General features: G+C 32.3%; 1 pseudogene; it reads left to right on the forward strand.

Moving 5' to 3' along the window:
• The first annotated feature begins 17,495 nt into the window (after nt 1–17,495).
• Nucleotides 17,496–23,869, forward strand: LOC120131004 (annotated as a pseudogene).
• The last annotated feature ends 686 nt before the right edge of the window (nt 23,870–24,555 follow it).

The following is a 24,555-nucleotide window of genomic DNA, read 5'->3' on the forward strand; positions in this document are numbered from 1 at the left end:
TGGCACTTAGGAAGAAAAATAAAGTTTGCAGACTCAGAAAATCTTTATATGGTCTCAAACAAGCTCCAAAACAATAGTATGAGAAATTTCATAAAACTATTCTCAGTTATGGTTTTATAGTTAATGGTGCAGATGCATGTGTGTACTCTAAAATATTTGGATCTGACTGTGTTATCATATGTTTGTATATAGATGACTTATTAATTTTTAGTACACACCTAAAAGCCATTAAAGAGACTAAAGATTTTTTATCCACTAAGTTTGAAATGACTCATTTGGGAGAAGTTGATGTAATTTTAGGGGTAAAAGTGACTAAATCATATAAGGGATACTTATTAAACCAATCTCATTACATAAAGAAAGTTTTGAAAAAGTTTAACAGTTTTGATGTAATTCTTGTAAGTACCCCTTATGATCTTAGTATTTAACTCAAAAAGAATAAATGGAATATTGTATCCAAATCTGAATATGCAAAAATTATTGGAAGCCTGATGTTTTTAATGAATTATACTCAACTTGATATTGCCTATGTTGTTAGTAGGTTAAGTATATATACTCGCAATCCTAGTGGTAAGCATTGTAATGTTTTTAATCATATACTTAGATACCTTAAAGGTAAAATAAATTATGAACTTAAATTCAATGGATATCCTACAATCCTTGAAGGATATTGTGATGCAAATTGGATAACTGACAATGATAAAGTAAGTTCCACTAGTAGGTATATTTTTACTTTAGGTGGAGCAGTTATTTCTTGGAAGTCTGCCAAATAAAATTGTATTGCTCGCTCCACCATAGTTCATTGCTCTTGATTTAGTTGGGCAAGAGGTCGAATGACTTAGGAATCTGCTTGCAGAGATTCCTTTATGGGGGAGACTGTAACACCCCCAACCCGTACCCGACTCGAATACGAGTCTGAGGTGTCATAACGACTTTTAGATTTTGACTCTTGACAAAATTCAAAGAAAATTTAAAACTTTCATTAAAATAAAAGCGATTTATTTACATATATTGATCAAAATAATCAAAATCGATCAGAGCATATTCAACTCAATCACTTAGTACATGCCAACTCTATTCGAAATATCCAAACACATTTAAATCATCTATTTTCTGATCTGAAATTTTGTAAGGGAGATGCTGACCTGTCTTGCTCTTCTTCGCTTCTCTTCTTCGCTCTTGTAACCTACGTGTAAAACAATCACACGCTAAGTCTATGACTTAGTGATGCAATAAACATATATGCAAACTTTAACTAATAATCATACATAACAATTACTATTATCATTTATACAATTCATACACTCTTACAGGTAACAAATACATACATACGTATATGTCATTATCATTCATATCTCTTATCTCAAATTCCTATGATCTCTTATATTCATATCATTTATCTTGTAAACTTGTTACTATATCATCATGTTCATGCTTAGTACTATAATTGATTCTTTTTATCAATTTATTATGTAATTACCATTTGTACAATCATATATCACACATAACATTTCACAAGGAAACAAGCATATCATCATATCAAGTTTATTAATATTATCTCTTTATTAGCCCATGGTACACATGTGAGAACTAAAGATATATGAGTACATAGAGGTTGCGCACTATGCTGTCATCACAGCTCGTATAATTCCCTCAAGGGGCACTGAATATTTGTCTCGAAGGACCACTATGTCCCGAAGGACCACTGATTGTTCTGAAGAATCACTATGTCCCGAAGGACCACTGTTTGTCCCGAAAGACCACTGATAATCCCTCGACTCTTGGCATGCCAACTATACCCCTAACTCTCATATCACATAACATGGGCATTATCTTTTATACTATTACACATCTTCACATAGCCACATAGCTTTTCACATAACATTTTCATTTGCACATGTAATTACTTAACTTATTTTCACATAGCTCGTGTTCCATATTCATATCTCATAAACACGTAGCTCATATTACTTATATTCACATATACATTCACATTACCAATTCACATAAGCTCATGTATTCACATGGATTATTTCTCATAGCATATCACATAGCTTCTATTATTTCTCACGTAGTCACATAGATCTATGGCATATAACATAATCCAAATTGCATATAATCACGTAGATCATTTCTTATATGTTCATGTAAACCTAAATATCATATCGTGTTCACATATAATCATATATACTTCATATAGTACATAGAAACACCTAGAATACTTCCACGTAGCTTATATCCTAACATTTACCTTATGCTCTGTTTCTTTGTATTCCCTTAAATTACATAAATTATGTCATATTTCTAAACATATATCATTTAATAGTATTTTATTTATATATTAATTTAATCTGTTTACTTAATTCAATTCCATATATTCCTTATAACCTTTTCATATAGCTCTATAGATCTTTAGCATATAACTTATCTTATATATTTGTATCATCCCTTTATATCTGATTGATATATAATTCCCATTTCATTCTATAATTCAATCTTATTTAGGTCCCTTAACTCTCATTAAATCAAAAAGCTCTATTACCCTAATTCTCATAATGGATCATACCACTATGTACTTGTCCAACTCATGTTTCTATTATGCATATATTGTTACACATGTTTACCTAGTTCCTATCACTTCTCATGACCTCACTTTCATCATATATTTCCTATTATTACCTATTTTATCTCATAACCATGCATTAACATAGTCTTATATTTCATTATCATATAACTTATATTTGTTCTCCTATGACTCTTCATAGACATATATTTCCCTTTCCATATATCACTTGACTTATCTTCTATATTACTATAATTTCATAACTTATTTTATATTCTTTTATTAACACTTAATACTGTTTTTACATAAACCACATAGCACATAAAAAAACATATTAATTCATATAATCAAACATATGTATACTTCATGTTATTAACATACTTATAATCAAGACTTAATGAGCTATTACTAATACATATCAATATCTAGTTGATATACTCTAATCTATCATTTCTTAGACCAAAAGAAATGTCTATTTCAATTTCCCCTTGAAGTGCATCGATGCATTCTACCGTGTATCGATGCATCCCTTAACATGTGCATCGATGCACTCCTTATGCATCGATGCACTAATTGCATTCGATGTTTCCATTTTTAAGGGGTGCATCGATACACACTAAATAATTTCTGGAAATTTACCCTTGATGCATCGGTACACATTGAATGTGCATCGATGCACATAGCCCATAATTCCAATTTATACCCGAAAATCCATTCTTTTCAGCTTAATTACTTCATATATCATCAACTTTCTTATTCTTAACTTACATACTTATATTCAAACTCTTCTTTTCAGCTTAATTACTTCATATATCATCAACTTTCTTATTCTTAACTTACATACTTATATTCAAACTCATTTCTATTCATTAATCACCTCTTTAACATCAAAATTCTATTCTCCATATGTAATTCAATAATTACACTAAATTTTCAACATGTTCCAAATTCAATTTTATTGCTTCTAACTTTTTAATTGGACCCTTGACAAGTCAAATTTGGTCTGGAAATCCCATAAATGCCTTTATACTAAGATCTCATTTATTCACTTCCTTCCTTAAATCATTCCTAACTCCTTTATCTTTTTGATTTTAGGATAACTTAAGTTTTCCTTAAGCTTAGTTATCATCTAATGATCATAACCCAACCTTAAATTTAACCAGAAATTATCTAAATAGAAAACTCACCTTTGAGCTTGGAGATACGGGATGAGAGGAAGAAGAAGTTCTGGAGAAATCTTTCCTTCCCACGTGGTTCCCTTATCTTATAAAGAGAAATAAAAATCTTCCTTGTCAAATTACCATTTTACCCTTTAATTCCCTTAATAATTACTAGCAAATTTCAGGAAATATTTCCAGGTAATCATTGAACTATTCAATTCTTCTACTTTAGTCACCAAGTTTTGAAACTTTACAATTTGGTCACTAACACGACATTGAGGATGTTACAAATCTCCCATTCTTTAAAGAAAATTCGTCCTCGAATTTTCACTGAACATATCAATAAGAACATATCTTCTAATGTTCTCATGCTACTTCCTTTACTTAATTTTTCCTTCTTGTATTTCTTCAATTGTCTTTTTCTTTTATACATTTATCTACTGTCACTTATCATATACACAGTAACCCATAACCTCATTCCATTTACGTCTTTTCTCTCATTTGATTCTGCATTTTCCTTTGAACCTACTAAAATCTATATAATGTCACTCATTATATATACAGTAACATTCATTTTCATTACTCAACATCATAAATCATCTCTTACTACCTTATAATAATAACCAAATTCGTTTTCCATCATCATTTAACCAAGAACACGACCTTAGGTCTTCTTTAAATATGATTTAACATACACTTTAAAGAATCTTTTCACATCACCTTGCACACTTTTCTTACTTTTATATCAAAATTATCATCTCATCTACACTTCCATATAATCTTTATCGTTTCTTATACCTGTGTTTTCCTTCCTTTAGGTTCCATACAAATACTTATCTCCTTTTCTACAACATATCTATCTGATCAAAATACACAACTATATTTAGATTCACATCAAAATTGATTAACTCAGTTTTATCTTTTCCTCCATCTTATAACTCAATTACCTTTACTCCGGTAGCTAATCAATAACATCTGTTCAATCTAGGGCACAAGTCCTAGTCAACCAATCATATACATTATTTCCAATCGAAATTATCTCAAAATTAATTTACTTAACTTATCGATTTCACCTATATTCTCATACATCCTGAAATTCCATTATTCAAACTCAACATTATGACTTCCTTTGTCTTATAAACTGATCATCGATATACGCATTCTCAAACTCTTCTTATCAATCCTCAGCTTTACTCGAATATACAAATCCTTACTTCCTTTTTCCTTTACTATACCACATTACTATGATCAAATATAATTGTATCCAGATCCATTTCATATTTGGTTATCATATCCTGACAATATCTTATAATCTTATACTTCCAGTACATTCCCATCCCATATTCTTGTTAGCCAACGCTAACTTTTTCCTTCTAGAATGCAAAACAATATCTACATCACTTGATCCATTTAAAATACTTCTTATTCTTCACTTTGTATAATTTCTAGCAAAACTCTGAAGTCATTCCTCCAATTTGATCTTTTAACTTGGAATACAACCGATTTCAACCAAGTTTGTTGTTGAAAATCATAATTTTTATCTCTCTTCGATAGTGCTGATTTATGAAATAATAGTTCCCTTACTCATTCTGAGTTCTCTCCAGAACCTGAACACAATAACCACTTTTTGAAAAGGGAATCATTTCAAAACCTATAGCACTCTTTTAATTTAGGCACAGCCCTCTACACATCACTTGCATACATCATTCAACCTTCACTCTACTCATCATACTGTACTCTGGTCCATACACATTACGATTTCCCTCTGTGTCAAACTCATAAACTATGGCTTCATATACTTTATGTACTTGTCACTGGTGCACTTATCCTTGAACTCTTTTTGCAATTCTAACCCAATCATTTGATCTCTTATCGTCCTTATGGTGACACTTGTTCACCATATTCTATCTTATTCACTTTATAACAAAACTTCTCCATATCACTTTTTCGATTCGAAACAGTTAAAACCTTTTTATCACTATTCAGATATGATTTCAATCTTCTGAAATCAACCCTTTAATCTTACGAGGCACTTCCTGAGGTGTCCGTTTTTCATCATGCCTGGCCAGGGCAGGTGAATTACTACCACCATCAGGTTTGCACCTATTGATTCACTTTGACATTTCTTATAATCACATTTCTATTGTATTCTATTAAACTTATTCTATCAGCAAGACAACATATTTCTTACACTATCATATCAGAAATTTTCACTATTTTGTTGGCATGTATACATTATACGACATATGCCGAGAATCGACTAAACCGTGACTTTGATACCATTAAATGTAACACCCCAACCCGTACCCGACCCGAATACGAGTCTGAGGTGTCACATTGACTTTTAGATTTTGACTCTTGACAAAATTCAAACAAAATTTAAAACTTTCATTAAAATAAAAGTGGTTTATTTACATATATTGGTCAAAATAATCAAAATCGATCAGAGCATATTCAACTCAATCACTTAGTACATGCCAAATCTATTCAAAATATCCAAACACATTTAAATTATCTATTTTCTGATATGAAATTTTGTAAGGGATATACTGACATATCTTGCTCTTCTTCGCTTCTATTCTATTCTCGCTCCTGTAACCTACGTGTGAAACAATCACACGCTAAGTTTATGACTGTGTGAGATAATAAACATATATACAAACTTTAACTACTAATCATACATAACAATTACTATTATTATTCATACAATTCATACACTCTTACAGGTAACAAATACATACATACGTATATGTCATTATCATTCATATCTCTTATCTCGAATTCCTTATGATCTCTTATATTCATATCATTTATCTTGTAAACTTGTTACTATATCATCATGTTCATGCTTAGCACTATCATTGATTCCTTTTATCAATTTATTCTGTAATTACCATTTGTACAATCATATATCACACATAACATTTCAAAGGAAACAAGCATATCATATCAAGTTTATTAATTATCTCTTTATTAGCCCATGATACATGTGAAACTAAAGATATGTGAGTACATAGAGGTTGAGCACTATTTTCCCCCATAGCTCGTATAATTCCCTCAAGGGGCACTGAATATTTGTCCCGAAACCACTGATTATTCAGAACCACTATGTCTAGCTCATGTTCCATATTCATATCTCATAAGCATGTAGCTCATATTACTTATATTCACATATACATTCACATTACCAATTCACATAAGCACATGTATTCATATGGATTATTTCTCATAGCATATCACATTGCTTCTACTCTTTCTCACGTAGTCACATAGATCCATGGCATATAACATAATCCAAATTGCATATAATCACGTAGATCATTTCTTAGATGTTCATGTAAACCTAATTATCATATCTTGTTCACATAATCATATAATTACTTCATATAGTACATAAAAACCTAGAACACTTCCACGTAGCTTATATCCTATCATCTACATTATGCTCCGTTTCTTTGTATTCTCTTAGATTACATAAATTATGTCATATTTCTAAACATATATCATTTAATAGTATTTTATTTGTATATTAATTTAATCTGTTTACTTAATTCAATTCCATATATTCCTTATAACCTTTTCATATAGCTCTATAGATCTTTAGCATATAACTTATCTTATATATTTGTATCATCCCTTTATATTGATTGATACAATTCCCATTCATTCTATAATTCAATCTTATTTAGGTCCCTTAACTCTCATTAAATCAAAAAGCTCTATTACCCTAATTCTCATAATGGATCATACCACTATGTACTTGTCCAACTCATGTTTCTATTATGCATTACGTTTACACATGTTTACCTAGTTCCTATCACTTCTCATGACCTCACTTTCATCATATATTTCCTATTATTGCCTATTTTATCTCATAACCAAGCATTAACATAGTCTTATATTTCATTATCATATAACTTATATTTGTTCTCCTATGACTCTTCATAGACATATATTTCCCTTTCCATATATCACTTGACTTATCTTCTATATTCCTATAATTTCATAACTTATTTTATATTCTTTCATTAACACTTAATAGTGTTTTTACATAAACCACATAGCACATAAAAAAACATATCAATTCATATAATCAAACATACGTACACTTCATGTTATTAACATACTACTTATAATCAAGACTTAATGAGCTATTACTATAGGAAATAGACTTATCACAAGTCTAATTTCCATATAATTTATAAAATAAGATGCACTCACCTTGGCCTCACTAAGTTCCAATCCTCTTTTATGATTTCCTTTCTTCCGATCGAATCTTAACTTGTTGGTCATCCCAGGACTTGTTCATACTCGATATCTACATATTATACATTGATACATATCGGTATCTAGTTGATATACTCTAATATATCATTTCTTAGACCAAACAAAATGTCTATTTCAATTTCCCCTTGAAGTGCATCGATGCATTCTACCGTGTATCGATGCATCCCTTAACATGTGCATCGATGCACTAATTGCATTCGATGTTTCCCTTATTAAGGGGTGCATCGATGCACTTCTTGTGCATCGATACACACTGAACAATTTCTGGAAATTTACCCTTGATGCATCGTACACATTTGTGTACCGATGCACATAGCCCAAAATTCCAATTTATACCCGAAAATCCACTCTTTTCAGCTTAATTACTTCATATATCATCCCTTTTCTTATTCTTAACTTACATACTCATATTCAAACTCATTTCTATTCATTAATCGCCTCTTTAACATCAAAATCCTATTCTCCATATGTAATTCAAGAATTATACTAAATTTTCAACATGTTCCAAATTCAATTCTATTGCTTCTAACTTCTTAATTGGACCATTGACAAGTCAAATTTGGTATGGAAATCCCATAAAATGCCTTTATACTAAGATCTTAGTTATTCACTTCCTTCCTTTAATCCTTCCTAACTCCTTTATCTTTTTATTTTAAGATAACTTAAGCTTTCCTTAAGCTTAGTTATCATCCAATGATAATAACCCAACCTTAAATTTAACCATAAATTATCTAAATAGAAAACTCACATTTGAGCTTGGAGATACGGGAGGAGAGGAAGGAGATGAAGGAAGAAGAAGTTCTGGAGAAATCTTTCCTTCCCACGTGGTTCCCTTATCTTATAATGAGAAATAAAAATCTTCATTTTCAAATGACCATTTTTCCCTTTAATTCCCTTAATAATTACTAGCAAATTTCAGGAAATATTTCCAGGTAAATCATTAAACTATTCAATTCTTCTACTTTAGTCACCAAGTTTTAAAACTTTACAATTTGATCACTAACCCGACATTGAGGATGTTACAGAGACCTACGCCTCCAGTGTTATTATTATGTGACTCACACGCCGCAATTTGTGTTGCTAATAATCAATCTTACAATGGTAAGAAGAGACACATCAGGATAAGACACGAATCAGTGAGACATCTTATAAAGAATGCAATACTCGCTTTAGAGTACGTGAAATCTAAAAGGAACCTCGTATATCCCTTAACTAAAGGTTTATGTAGAAAAATGGTTCTTGATTTGTCGAGGGGAATGGAACTTAAGCCCATTGGATGAGTAATTGATATCGTACACTCTTACCCATTCCTATGACGTATCGTGTACACTTGAAAGGTTGAGTTTTATATTCTTATTGAATCCATAGCCCAAGAATTGAGTGGTCCTATTGAGACGAACATTATGGATACATCAATTTATAAGGATGAGTTTTATACTCTTAATGAATTCATAGCCCAAGTTTGTGAGGTGTCCTAGTGGAGACAGACTTGATGAATTCCAGATTCATAAATGAGAGGTTAAGCTTAACAAAAGCTCTTAATGATTTTATAACCCTATTCGGGTGGTCTATTTTGAGATAGACTTGATGAAATCACCTACGTAAGTGTGAAGGAGTAGCCACCTTTTATGAAAGACTTTGGGTTGTCTTTCTAGAGCCCTTGTGAGCATCCCGAGGTATTATTTGGTAAAATGTTTTAACTATCGCATAACTCAAATAGCTCTGAGGTTAGTTGTATGTTATTAGTTAACCCTAATCTTAACAAGTTAAAGATTCGTTCACTTGTTAAAGAGAATAATTACTCATTCCAATATGTACTAGTTCAAATATAACATATACTAGTGCTTAAGCGACTAATTTCGCTATTGCTCTTTTCTTTTAATCCTTTTATGGACTTTTACTTATTTGCAATAGTGGGAGATTGTTGGTTATATTTATAAATAATGCAAAGAAATATATTTATTTAAATTTAAAATTTAAATAAATTAAATTCAAATGTTGAAAAAATGGGTTGAGATTTAGAGATTTTTTTCTATTTTTTTGCTTGATAATTTTACCTAAATGCTCTATTTTATTTTAGCTATAAAAGTAGACCATCTCTTCACTTTCAACTCACTCACTTCATCCTCCTTCTCTTTACTTCTACATTTCTTCTCTTCAAAAACCATAGTGAAGTTTTTCCTTTTCCAGTGACCTTTGATATTTTCCTGTAGGATTTACTCTGGAAAATATTTTTCTTTCTTCTAGAAAATAGTAACACTATTCAAAGTTTTACTTCCTTATTTCGGGTGTACGAAATTTGGAAAATTGTATTAACCTTGGGGGCAACGTCCATTGTTAGGGATTACACCAGTCCGAGTGAAATTGCTTCTAAGGCAGTGACTACTCGACACAGTAAAATTATTTGATATTCATTCATTTACCTTATCTATTTTTCCAGTGCTAATATTTCATGTTACAGTAAGCATTTTTTTCCAACAATATGTTGCCCATGTTAATTATATTTATAAGAGTGATTTTATGTATAATTCAATAAAAGTTTACGTTTTTAATTATCAATTATCAGGTGATTTAATAAAATGAATGGAACTGAATATAAAAGTAACTTTCATAATAGATTTTTACAATATCTTATTCAAATCATTCAAAAAATATATTAAATTATATTTAATTTACGTGAATATCACTAAATTGAATGGATAATCTGGTCTTTGCAAAAGTCACAATTATCTAGCCATACTAATGTTGCAACAACCCAGCCAACGATATTACCCACCAAATTTAACAATTTCTTCCCATAATTCCCATTACCATACTTCTTATGCTTTTAAACTTCAAACTCCCATTAAAATAAATAGAAAAAGAGTAAGTTAAAAAAAAGCATGCTTTATAGGGTTGAGCGAAACTCGATTAGATTCAGAAAATTGATTTTTTTCGAATTGACTTTGAGTTGTAATTTATTAAACTCAATTCAACTCGGAAAAATTTCAAGTTCAAGTCAGATTATAAAATACAACTCGAAAAACTCGAATAGCAACTCAAATAACTCAAATTTTTTAGTGATTAGTGAATTAATTTTTAAGTTTGAATCGAGTCCCTCGACTCTGAATCTATATATCACATATGGAAAAAAATATTAAGAAATATATATGTATTGAATATAATTATAAAAAAAACAATTTATATAGAAATCAAATAGCACTCATCTCAACTAAAAAAAATCAAATCAAATTTAAATTATAAAATAACACTCATCAACTCAAATAATTTATTTATTTTTTTAATTCAATTCAATTAAAAGCTCGCCCGTAATTGATCCCAAGTTTTAGATCCATAAAAGAGAGAGTGCAGAAGAAATGAGAGAATAAAACAGCCCCTGCACTGAGCATTGAGTTTCATTTCATCATATTTATTATTACTAATAAGTGTACATAATAAAGACAAGCTTTCATCAAATTCTTTAGACACCCCTCGATTCCTCTCGATCATTGTACTAAGATACACATGCAGAAATGACAAATTTCTAACCCCCCCCCCCCTTTCTCTTGGTTAAAATAACTACACCCTCATGTGAAAAAGATATTCATTCCATTTGTGGGTGGGGTTTTCTCCCAAAAAATATTCTTTAGGACCGAACATGGAACAAGCTTTAGTACAGCAAAACAGTCTTTGACAAGTCATTTGTTATATGGATGGGGTTAGTGTTTGAGATTCGAGTTCTCCAGAGTGTTTCCATTATTCTTCATATAGCTATCATCTAAAGCATGATCACCTGTAAATATTTAATTTGAATTTTGAGTCCGATGAAATCTTTTTAAATTCAGATAAAATTCATTTAAATTTAATTTAAATAAAATACGAACGAAATAATTTAATTTTCAATTCAGATGAAATAAAATAATTTTAGATTCGGATGAAATAAAAATCTAACTTGATCTGATTCATGATCACCCCTAAGTGGAGTGGGGTAACTTTGTTGTATGTTAACCCAATGGACCTCAATGGCAGGAATATAAAAGAACCAGCCCATGGCCCAAGGCAACGGGAAACTAATATAGTTTATAGGGCCTACTTAATTTTACGATAATTGAATCGGATACCGTATTCCTGAGAATACATGAATTTAACTTGATAGAAGATCAAACCCAACATAATAAGGATCAAATTAAAAAAAAATCCTTAAAATCCGATCCGATCCGAACATTACCTCTAAAAAAATTCGACCCGAACCAAATCTAAATTTTTTAAAAAAATCCAACATGATTCGGGTCACATGCCCATCCCTAAATACATCTCCACCTAACTCAAACCATAATTATAAAAAATCTAACCCTATAAAATTAAATAGAATTAAAATTTGTTGAATTTAAATCTTATATCTATCTCTAAGTATGACATATAAAAATAATATTTTAAAAATATCTGTTAAATTTAAATGATAAAATTAATAAAAAATAATTAATTTAAATTTTGAATTAAAATTTAAATGAATGTAAAAGAACAAAAAATTAATTCAAATTTTTAAAGAAATAAAACCAAGGGCATCAGACGCCGGTAAATCATAAATATACGATGAAGTGACGAAGAGCTGTGGGAGGAGTCGTAGTTGCAGGACATGCTTGGCCATGTTCTTGCATGCTTTGGTCAATATCAATCGCTGTAAAAAGTAAAAAGGAGGTTGAAGGAAGCATCTGCAAATTGTACTTTACACGTCAATCACCCAATACAATATTTATTCTAGGATAAACTACTTCTAACCACTTAAATATGAATTTATGTAGAATTTACCACAATTTTATAAATTTCATCAACATGACCGTAGACACCCGTTTTTGTTCGGGTTTTATTATATTATTATAATTATTATTTATTATTATTATTATTTTATTAATTGTATTTGTTTACATATTTTGTAGGACGGAAAATGGAGCTCAATGATACAAGCCCAACACCCCAAGGCATAACCGACCAAACCCAAACCTGGCCCAGGATCCGATCCGACTGGAGCCCAACTCAGCAACCCAAATTAATTAGGGTTTTTGAACCCTCATCCTTCAGCCACCTCATGCCATAACCGTTGGATCAGATTTGATCCAATAATCCAAGTTGACTCAGATTTGGGTTTTAACCTAAAATGTCATTCAACCACCGCTGACAAGGGAATCTGGACTATCTGATCAACCGGCACGTGTAATGCACGTGACCAACTCTTCAGCTTCCTAGACCGGTGCGTGAACTTCACCACTCTACTCCCTAGCCGTGTGAGCAATCAACTGTCACCATCGGAGCTCCACACCGCCGCTGTCGTCATCAACAGTAACAAAAAAAAACCACCTAAATAAGAGAAAATCAAGAAAATAAAAAATCCAATTAAAAAAATCATTTAGATCTCGATTTTTCAGGATTTAACCTACCCAAAACTAGGGAAATCATTCCCTACCAACAGATCTACTGATTTCCACCCTTAAATCAGACATGTAATGAGGGGAAACCATTGGAGAGGAAGACCAAACAAACATAGGAGAAAAAAACATAAAAAACATTCGAAAGGAACCAGAAAAAAAAAACCATATCTGAACCAAAAAAAAAAGAGAAAAGAGGAAGAACACTCACCCCTTTTTTGCAAAACACCGCCACTAGTACCTCACTAGGATAAAGAAATTGAAGGTAAAACCCTTCCATGTTGGATCTATAGGTTTACTTTGGATTTTCAAAAAGGGGTCTGTTTGGGTTAAGGTGGGTAGTGATTATGTTTGTTTTCGGCTAAGGGGAGAGTAGTCAAAAGTTGGGTTTCCGATTCGATGGTTGTTTTCTCCAGCGTCGGTTGAGGACGGCTGGAGCTCTTTCTTTTTCTTTTCTCGTCGATTTAGAGAGGGGGACAAGAGAGAGTTGAGAGTATTTTCCCTCTCTCTTTCTCCCCTAGGCTAAAAAAAAATGAAACAAATGAAAGAGAATATTTGGCTTGTGTTTTAATTATATATATTATGCATAAAATGACGTCGTTCCAGGGAAGGGAAATTTGCGCATTTGGTGCTTGGGTTAATCTCATTCAGGGCCTTCTTACTCTGTAACTTTCCACTTTGGTCATTAAATGAAAAGCTATTGCATGTTCTATTTCGGTTCCGAACTTTGTTATGCTTATGTTTTGGTCACCATGCATTTGTCATTTATTTTTGGATAAACACTTATTGTGATTGCTAGTTCCTAGTTTAATGCATTTCAGTCCTGATTTGTTTTCTTAATACATTTGGTTTAATATATGTTTTAGGTTATTGATTCATGATTTATTTCATTTAGATCCATTTTTATGTATTATTAAATATTAATATTTAGGATCTAATTCCTGAGTTTGTTGGACTTTTGTTTTAGTCCTTAAGCTTTATTTTATAGAATAAATATTTAGTTTATATTATAGATCCTAGATTTTAATGTGAGTTCATTTGATCATGGTTTTTGTTTCACCAGTGGCATTGCATGGGTATTGCATATTTATGCTTTATTACTTTGTCTTTTTTTTTATAATTTAATCATCTTATTATGTTGCTTTATTTTTTTATTATTATTCTGTACCATTTAAGTAATATTTTGTTTATTCATTTTTATATATATATGTTTATTATTATGTTACATGTAAATATATTTGCTTGGTATTCCACAATTCTTGTATGTTTGTATATCGATTATCATTATATATTATATTCATATTAATTGGTCTTATGTCTGCATTTTATGTATCTCTCATATTCGATTAAATATTTTAGTAACTAATTCGAATATTTTCAAAAACAACAATTTGTAGAATGGGCGTAGAAAACATTGTTTGATCGAAGTAGAGTGATCCGATAGGACATCCGAACAAAATGTGAACTTGAAATAAATCAATTTTAGTTTGCTAATTAATTTATCTTTTTTATTTTAAGTTGAACAATGTAATGCATGTCTCTATAAGTAGCAATTTATTTTATACAAAATGTCGATATTCAATTTATATTCAATTTACGTTTTTCGAGGAGGGAATATACTTTTTGATCAATAAATAAGAGATATTGTCTTTCCGTCTTAGGAGGAGCAAATCTCAATATTTCTTTTCGAATTAAATGATTTTTCCTAATAAATAATTTGAAGCAAATTAATTAAACTTTAATAAATGGATTGTATTTTAAATATATATTCGATTCGTAATTTCCACCATTTACGACAATATGTAAGGGACTAAGTACCAATTTTGGGCGCTGTGGGGGTGCTTATCCTTCCTCACGCGTAACCGACTCCTGAACCCGTTACGTCGAGTGTTTGGTAAACGCAAACTAACTTTTGTCTTACAAAACGAATTTTCCTTAAAATTATTTTAAAGGATTTTTAGGTATTCGACCTACCTAACCCAAAAGTTGATGGTGATTCCCATTCAAATTAATTCAAAATCGTCAAATTATTCAAAATAAAGTCATACATGTTTTTTTTAAACTTAATTGTTTTTTTCCAAAAACAAAATATGGTTATGACAATGACCATTTAATTATTTGATTGACATCATTTAAGTCACGTACCGTTAATATTTAACGAAAGTGTTGATGCGAAAATTAACGTAATTGATATAATTACACATTTGATCATCAATATTTTTACATTTAAGTAATATTTGATCCTCAATAGGGTAAACATGCTATTGTCACACCATTAAAGCCTTAAAATATAATATATTTTATAATTGTTATAGGTTTGAAACTTCATTTGAATGATTTTTCTCTTTAATTTTCTATTATAAACAATATTATAAGATAAATAAAGTTTGTTGTAATTATTGAATCAATTGAATTACTTGGTCTAATGGTTTGGATATTCCATTCTTAACATAGGGGCATGTTCAAACCTTCAAAGAAAAAGCATTTCATCTCCAGTTTATTTTAAATAGTCATAATAACGATGATCATTTCAACACCAATTAGATAATAATTCAAGTAGTTTATCATTTATTCTATACTCTTACTCGATAATAACTTATGTATTTATATTATGAATATTTAAATATTTTGTATTTATATTAGTAAAATTTTGAAAGCATTCGTTTCATATCAGTAGTATTGTTATGGCACATTGGAATCTTTTGTTATGTTTAATCATTGTTCATTTACAATTATGGTACGTGATACGGTATCAAATCTCAAAATTTAGAGGTTTTATATTTTGAAAAAATATCACGAGTTTATTTTTAAGAGCATCCAGAAGATAATAATTTTTAGATAAAATGTTACGAATATAAAGTTGTTCTATGACATTGCCTTAGTTTCATATGTTTGAAAATTTTATTTTGCAAGAAACAACTGTAATATGATAAATTTTGATATTTTATAATTTTTTCTTATTATAAAATATTTTAGGATCTCATTTAAAAAAAATAACACAAGACTTATACATCTTTTGAGATAGGTCTAATAATACTATGAAATTATTTAGTTTTATTTATACGGAATAATTACTATTATTATTTTACCTAATATATAGTAAGATATCTAAATTTTACTTTTGATTAATACAAACATAAAAATTAAAATTTTACTATTAAAATTATAATTATCAATGAACAGTTATTTGTGTTAATGTATTATATAAATAATTATATTTATTTAGTATGAAAACAATTTGATGTATAAATTTGAACAAATATTAACAACTCAACTATTATACTTAGCAAATTACAAAGCAATTAAATGCTAGCTCCAAGCAACCAATTAACTAAAACGTCAAAAATAAAATGTTATGAATATGATCGCAGAAAAAATTGAACATAAAAGTTAACAACATTAATAATTAATATGTTTATTGATAAAAATGAATTAATAAAAATACCTAAACCGATTATGGAAATATTATTTTTCCTATATAGAAAAAAAAGGAATATTACTATTTTTAAAATTTTAGAAATAAACCCCTGCAATTTAGTGACATACGAGTTGTGCCCCATTTCTTTTCATAGTATCCATTTCAATTCATTGTCTGTCCTTTCTAGTTCCATTTACAGCCATTACAGTCAAAACATAGGGGAGGAGGAGAAAGAAAAGCTTCATTGCTGGACTTTCTTAAAACCTTCATTGTTGGCTTTCTTTCACGAGCTCTCTGTTCTCAGTATCCCACCAAAACTGGTAGGTAACTATGAAATAAATATCCCGCTAATATGTTTGTTTTGGTTTTCAAGTCTCGTGTCTGCAATATATTGCAGGGTTTTCTCTCTTCAACACTAAATTTGGCAAGATGCCGACATGTTTAACCCACACGGGTCCCCTTGCCTTCTTTAACTTTGCTTTTTTCTCTTTTTGAGTTTTAACTAACTCTATTTATAGAAACTTACCTTTGTTTTTTGGGGTTTCCAGATTTACTTGATTCCATGTTTGAGTTATTCCCCAAATAGAAGTTCGATTGCTCAAATGCTCTAAGAAGGAAGCCAACTTTTTGTTTCTGAAGATCAACAAGTAAAAATATAGGAAAAAATGGCAAGAGAAAAGATTCAGATTAGGAAGATTGATAACAACACAGCCCGACAGGTGACTTTTGCCAAAAGGAGAAGAGGGTTGTTTAAGAAAGCTGAGGAGTTGGCCATTCTCTGTGATGCAGATGTTGCTCTTATTATTTTCTCTTCTACTGGGAAGCTCTTTGAGTACGCCAGCTTATTGGATGGACTACAACATCAGCATGAACGAGTATGCAGTGTGCTTCAGTTTAGCAATGCTTAGTGAGCTCAGTTAGTTTACAGCGTAACAAACTTTCTGTTACAGTTGTTATGACTGTTACATATGCACCGTTACTTGTATATAAAGATGAGTAGTGTACTTGTAAAGCAATCAATCAATAACAATAATCAGTTTCTATTTTAATTCAGTTTTTCATTATGGTATTAATCACTCAGCTGGTTCTGGGATAAGTTTCGTTTTCTCTTCTGCTGCGTGATACTTCTTGGCAAGATTCCGAATCCGTCTTGCAAGAGTTGGTGTCATGGCATTCGGTGGTCCTGGAAACATTCTTGGAGGGTCAGAGTCGTTGAGGCCTAGAAAGATGTTCACTAATAAACGCATAAACATCATGCTTGATGAGATGAATTTCCTTCGATGGAAGCAGCAGGTCCTCTTAACAGTTCGAAGTCATCGACTTGAGAGGTTACTCACCGACGATCTTAGTTCTCCACCTGAGAAAATATTAGATACTGATGGTAATCTTGTACTCAATGAAGAATATGATGTTTTTGTGGAACAAGATAGTGCCATAGCATCTTGGCTATTATCCACCATCAGTGATCATCTCTTCCCACAGTTTGTTGGTGCTGAAACTGCTGTTAAGGTATGGGCTATTGTGCTTAAATTCTTTTCAAATCGGTCGACTACCAGTATAATGAGTCTGCACTGCAAATTACGGGCCATCAAGAAAGGAGATGAGAGCATGCGATCATACCTTACTTCAATCAAAGAAGTTTGTGAGCATGTGGCAGTGTGATATCTAACATTGATCAGGTTGCCACAATCCTAAATGGACTTCCATTTGAGTACCAACTGTTTGTTGCTGTTATTACTGCAAGCAAAGATGTCTTCACAGTTGATGGAGTTCATTCTATATTAATTGATGCTGAAGCTCAACTTAAAAGCTTTCAAGCAACCACTTCTCAATGCTAATGTCGCATATGTTCAAAATAATAACCAAAGAAAGTTTAATGATCGTTCTGCTAATTCACAGTACACTGCGAATGAAAGAAGTTCACAGCAGTACTCTCGTGGCCGAACTAGCTTTCGAGGTCGTGGAAGAGCAAGGGTACAATGTCAATTGTGTAGAAAGATCTGTCACACTGTTGATAGATGTTGGCATCGGTTTGATCAGTCATTTTCTGGAGTATTGGCTAACAAACAAGAATCTTTGAATGCACAGACAACTGGGTTTGAAAATGAATGCTATACATGTACAAATAATGGATGTACACCAGTACAGAGCTCGTCTTCATTATCTTCCAGCTCGGATAAATGGGTTATAGATTCAGGAGCTACTCACCATGTCACTCCAGACAGTTCCAAACTTAACAATGGGTCTGATTATTCAGGACCAGGTAAGCTTGTTGTAGGAAATGGAAATAATCTTGATATATACAAGATTGGTTCATCTTTCATTCAAACCAGTTCTCGAGCTCTTTATATTAATAATCTTCTGCATGTTCCTGATATTACTAAAAACCTTTTATCTATCTCTAAGTTTGCTAGAGAGAATGGGGTATTTTTTGAATTCCATGTAAGTCACTGCTTGGTGAAAGATGAGAAGACTCGAAAGGTGCTGTTGCAAGGATGGGAGACTGCTGGTTTATATCATTTTGTTGCTGATCATACACCTTGTGACAATAAGTCAAGATCAATGATAGTAAATGTAGCCACTGGTATAAACATGTATGATTTGTGGCATCAAAGACTTGGGCATCTTGCTCATGTTCCATTGATGTAAATTTGTAAATAAATTGGGGTTGATATTGCCTCTTCATTCAATAAAGAGAGTAAAAATGTTTGTGTAGCTTATCGAATGGGGAAAAGTCATAAAATACCATTTCATGAGTCAACCACAGTGTATGATAAACCCTTTCAACTAGTGTTTTTTGACTTATGGGGACCTTCACACATAGTCTCAAATGGTTTCAGGAATTATGTGTCATTTGTGGATGCCTGTACGAGGCACTGCTAGGTGTATTTACTGAAGAACAAGGACCAAACAATACAGGCCTTTCAATTGTTTCGTGCATTTGTCAAAACTCAGTTTGAAACTGTGATAAGAGAACTTCAAACTGAATGGGGTGGAGAATACATACCATTAACTGTTGTGTTGGCCAATATGGGAGTTCACCATCGTTTGACATGCCTCACACCTCAGAGCAAAACGGTGTTGTTGAGAGAAAGCATCGACACATTATTGAGTTAGCCTTGGTCTTAATGGCACAAGCATCAGTCCCATTAAGATTCTGGTCTTATGCTGTAAGTACAGCAGTGTACCTTATAAATAGACTGCCAACTAAGGTTATGCATGGCAAGTCACCTTTTGAAGCCTTTTATAACAAACTTCCAGATTACGGTTGTATGCGTGTGTTTGGGTGCAGGTGCTTCCCACATCTTCGAATGTTTCAGCAACACAAGTTGGACTTTAGGTCTCAACCGTGTACATTCCTTGGTTACAGTGCTCATCATAAGGGCTATCAGTGTTTAGCACCAAATGAGAAATTTATATCTCAAGGCATGTAGTCTTTGATGAGTGTTATTTTCCTTTTGCAGGAAGCAGTGACAAAATAAGTGACACAGGTCAATTGACTTCACAAAAACTGACAGTTATCAATGGTGCACATAGAGTGTTTGCTCGAGTTGATGATTGCATGAACGTAACACAACATCCACAGGTCAATACACAACCATCTGTAGGTGGTTCAGTTCAAGAATCTGACTCTAGGTTGATGAACCAATCTGCTGAAGATAAAGATGCTGGTTCGATGCATTCTGTTACTCCTGAACTTGGTGTTGAAAGAGCTGGAGATGAGCAACATATAAGTCCTGAAAATGAAATAATGAGCGAGCAACAAGAATTAATACATCCTGACTCAAATGCTACATCAAGCTCCAAGGTTGTCCCTAGTCATCACATGATAACTAGAAGAAAGAGGGGAATTTTTAAACCTAAAGTGTATCTGAGCATGCAAAATGATGATGAAGAAGAAGAGCCACATTCAATTTATGATGCACTTAAGTCTGATAAGTGGAAGACAGTTGTTCAAGAAGAATATAATGCCTTGGTCAAAAACAATACATGGACACTGGTTAGACTTCCTGAAGGCAGATTCCCTGTTGGATGCAAGTGGTTGTTTAGAATTAAAAGAAATACTTACGGCACATTACAAAGGTAAAAAGCCATATTAGTGGCAAGAGGCTTTTCTCAAATTCCTGGGCAAGATTTTCAAGACACATTCAGCCCAGTGGCAAAGTCCTCCACAATCAATGTGATACTTGTTGTAGCTGTTCAAAAGAGGTGTGTTTGAGACAGGTAGACATAAATAATGCCTTTTTAAATCAAGCCTTGTATGGACTAAGACAGGCCCCTCGAAACTGGTATGTTAAGCTAAAGGAACATCTGATACTTATTGGGTTTGAAGTGTCACTTGCTGATTGCTCATTGTTTGTAATGAAAAGAGAGGAATATGTAGTATATGCCCTAGTATATGTGGATGACATAATTGTTACTGGTAGTTTGGTGTGCAAAGTAGAAGAAGTGGTTAGATTACTCGAAGAGAAATTTTCTCTCAAGGACCTGGGACAACTCAGCTTCTTTCTGGGGATTGAAGTCAAGTATGTAGGTGACAACATATTTCTGAGCCAAAGGAAGTATATCATGGAATTGTTGGATAAAGTGCATATGAGCAATGCCACCCCGATGCCTACACCAATGGTCTCATCCCTCAAGCTGACCAAAGAAGCTGGCAGTCCTCTCATTGATCCAAATGAGTATAGGAGTCTTGTAGGATCGATGTTGTATGCTTGTCATACGAGACCTGATATAGCGTACAATGTCAGTAAATTGGCCCAGTTCATGCATGCACCGTGTGAGCAGCATTTATCTGCAGTGAAACGTGTTCTCAGATACTTAAATGGCACCTTGGATTATGGACTGGTTCTGTCTCGAAATGAATTGATGTTTCAACTCGTTGCATTTGCAGATGCTGACTGGGCAGGAAACATGGATGATAGAAGATCAATCTCAGGCAGTTGTTTGTATCTTGCAGGAAATCTAGTCGTGTGGAACTCCAAGAAACAGAAAACAGTGTCCAGGTCCACAACTGAAGCTGAGTATAGGAGTTTGGCTGATGCTTCCTCTGATGCTACATGGGTGACCACGTTGCTAAACAGTATGGGGATTAAGCTACAAGGCACGCCTGTCATCTAGAGTGATAATTCCAGCGTCATATCAATGAGTGACAATCCAATTTACCATGCTAAAACCAAGCATGTGGAATTGGATGTTCATTTCGTGAGAGAAAAGGTGGCAGCAAACAAATTGAAGGTGAACTATGTACCATCTTCGCATCAGGTGGCTGATGGTTTTACAAAGGCATTGTGAAAAGACTATTTTCATGTGTTTAGACAAAGATTAGGTGTTGTGTCGTTTAAAGAAGTTGAAGATGGAAGAAGCAGGGAGCATATTGGATGGACTACAACATCAGCATGAACGAGTATGCAGTGTGCTTCAGTTTAGCAATGTTTAGTGAGCTCAGTTAGTTTACAGCGTAACAAACTTTCTGTTGCAGTTGTTATGACTGTTACATATGCACCGTTACTTGTATATAAAGATGAGTAGTGTACTTGTAAAGCAATCAATCAATAACAATAATCAGTTTCTATTTTCATTAAGTTTTTCATTACAGCTCAAGGTATCCTTGTCATATTCTCTCTTCCCAAACACTTGGTTTGAATTACTTTTCATCTTTTTTTTCTATATAGTTGTAACAGTTTACGCTTTCTCAGTAGGAGAGTATAAATTTTCAACTTTGAGTATGCTAGATGTAGCTTCTAGGGCACAAACCTGATGATGAGAGCATACTATAGTTTAACATTAAAGAGGGGGGGGGAAACAAAGTATGGTTTTATGTTTTAATTTCAGCATGAAGGAGATATTAGAAAGGGACCATTTGCGCTCGAAGAACCTGGAGAAGCTGAACAACCATGTCTTGAGTTGCAGGTTAGTTGTTTTTTTTTTAAATATTTCTTCTTATCTTTCTGCACTTTTTCGTATTTTTCATGCTAATATTTAATCAGTTGGCTTGATAGTTGTGAAAGTCTTGCTGTGTAGCCCCTTGTTTCACACTACGTTTTCTTGTCTGTAGCTCGTAGACGGCAACCAGTCCATGCTGACAATGGAAATAGCAGAGAAAAGTCATCAACTGAGGTATAATTTTTTTCTTATCAATTTTATTCATGAGGATATATGCATATATAAAGTTGATTCTACATTAAAAGAGGCAAATGAGGGGTGAGGAACTCCAAGGATTAAATGTTGAAGAACTACAGCAGCTAGAGAAATCTTTGGAAGTTGGGTTGAACCGTGTGATGGAGAAAAAGGTTCTTGCTTTTTCTGTAAAAGTTTTAGGCAATGATTAAACATATGAACTTAATTAGCTCTAATTAATAATGTGTTGATAAATCGGGCAAAGTAAACGAAAGAACACAAGAATTTTAACGAGGTTCAAAGGATTTCTTTTGATGCATGTCTTACATAATGTATTTTAGGGTCAAAGGATTATGAGAGAAATCAGTGACCTCCAAAGAAAGGTCAGTATATAAACATTCAAATAACAGTCAAAAAGGATAAATAAAAAAGATACTAGAGAACAGACATAAGATTGTTTTGATGCATGCAGGAAACTGAATTGATGGAAGAAAATGAACGATTGAAGTAGCAAGTATGGCTTTTCCTTGTCATACATAACACTATTCCATGCTATTATATTTATAAGTATAGGTAATAGGCCACAGGCTTTCATCACTGCGGGTATTGCAGATATCCGAAGGCCGAAGACAAGTTGCCGGCGACTCGGAGAACATCTTCTTCGAGGAAGGTCAGTCGTTGGAGTCGGTGACCAACGTTTGTACTTCCAACGGTAATCCGCACGACTACGAAAGCTCCAATACATCTTTGAAACTAGGGTAAATTCAATTTCGCAAACAGATACCAAATTTACTGTTAAAAAGTATCAGCCGACTCCCTTTTTATTCTTCCTCGGTTGTTTTGCAGGTTACCGTATTGTGGTAACCGAGGAGGGTTGGTGGAGATCAACATTGTAGGAAATTCAGATAGAAATAGTTGATACATTAAATACATGTCCTAATCCTTAACGTAATTACGGATTTAATTATCTAAAGCTGATATATGTTGCATTGCACCATAGCATGCCACCATAGCATCCCTTTAACTTAGAATTTAGTCCAATGTGTTTGAGCTTCAATCCGATCAGAAATTGGACCTGCTTCATGCTTTCAGGTTTTTTTATTTCTGAAAAACACACAGCCCCAGTTGTTTTGCATGAATATTTGAATTATAAAATATTGCGTATCGGATAAAATTATTTAAATATTATGCTGAAAAGAATTATTTTAATAAGGTGTATCATAAATTATTTATTGATCTATGTAATTATTATAATAATTCGAGGATCTTGTTAAGATTATATGACTGTTTTAATATGATTGCTAGAAATCGTCATATAATTATGATAAAGATTTTTAAATTATTGTAACAATCATCTTACATCATAAAATGATTGTTGATACTGATGGACCTAGGTGAGGGCGGTGAGGGCTGTAGCCTCCCTTAAAATTATCATATATTTTATATTTTTTTCTATGTATTTTATATTGAAAATCTATTTTTCCCCTATAAAATTTTATAAGTTCAAGTTAACCCCTAAAATTTTATAAGTTCAAATTCGTTCTCTAATATAAAATCTTACCCCTAATCTTCATACATCTTATAGGAATATTTTTTCACCAGGAA

This window comes from Hibiscus syriacus, unplaced genomic scaffold, assembly GCF_006381635.1.
Source record: "Hibiscus syriacus cultivar Baekdansim isolate YM2019G1 unplaced genomic scaffold, ASM638163v2 tig00110548_pilon, whole genome shotgun sequence".
Lineage (NCBI taxonomy): Eukaryota > Viridiplantae > Streptophyta > Magnoliopsida > Malvales > Malvaceae > Hibiscus > Hibiscus syriacus.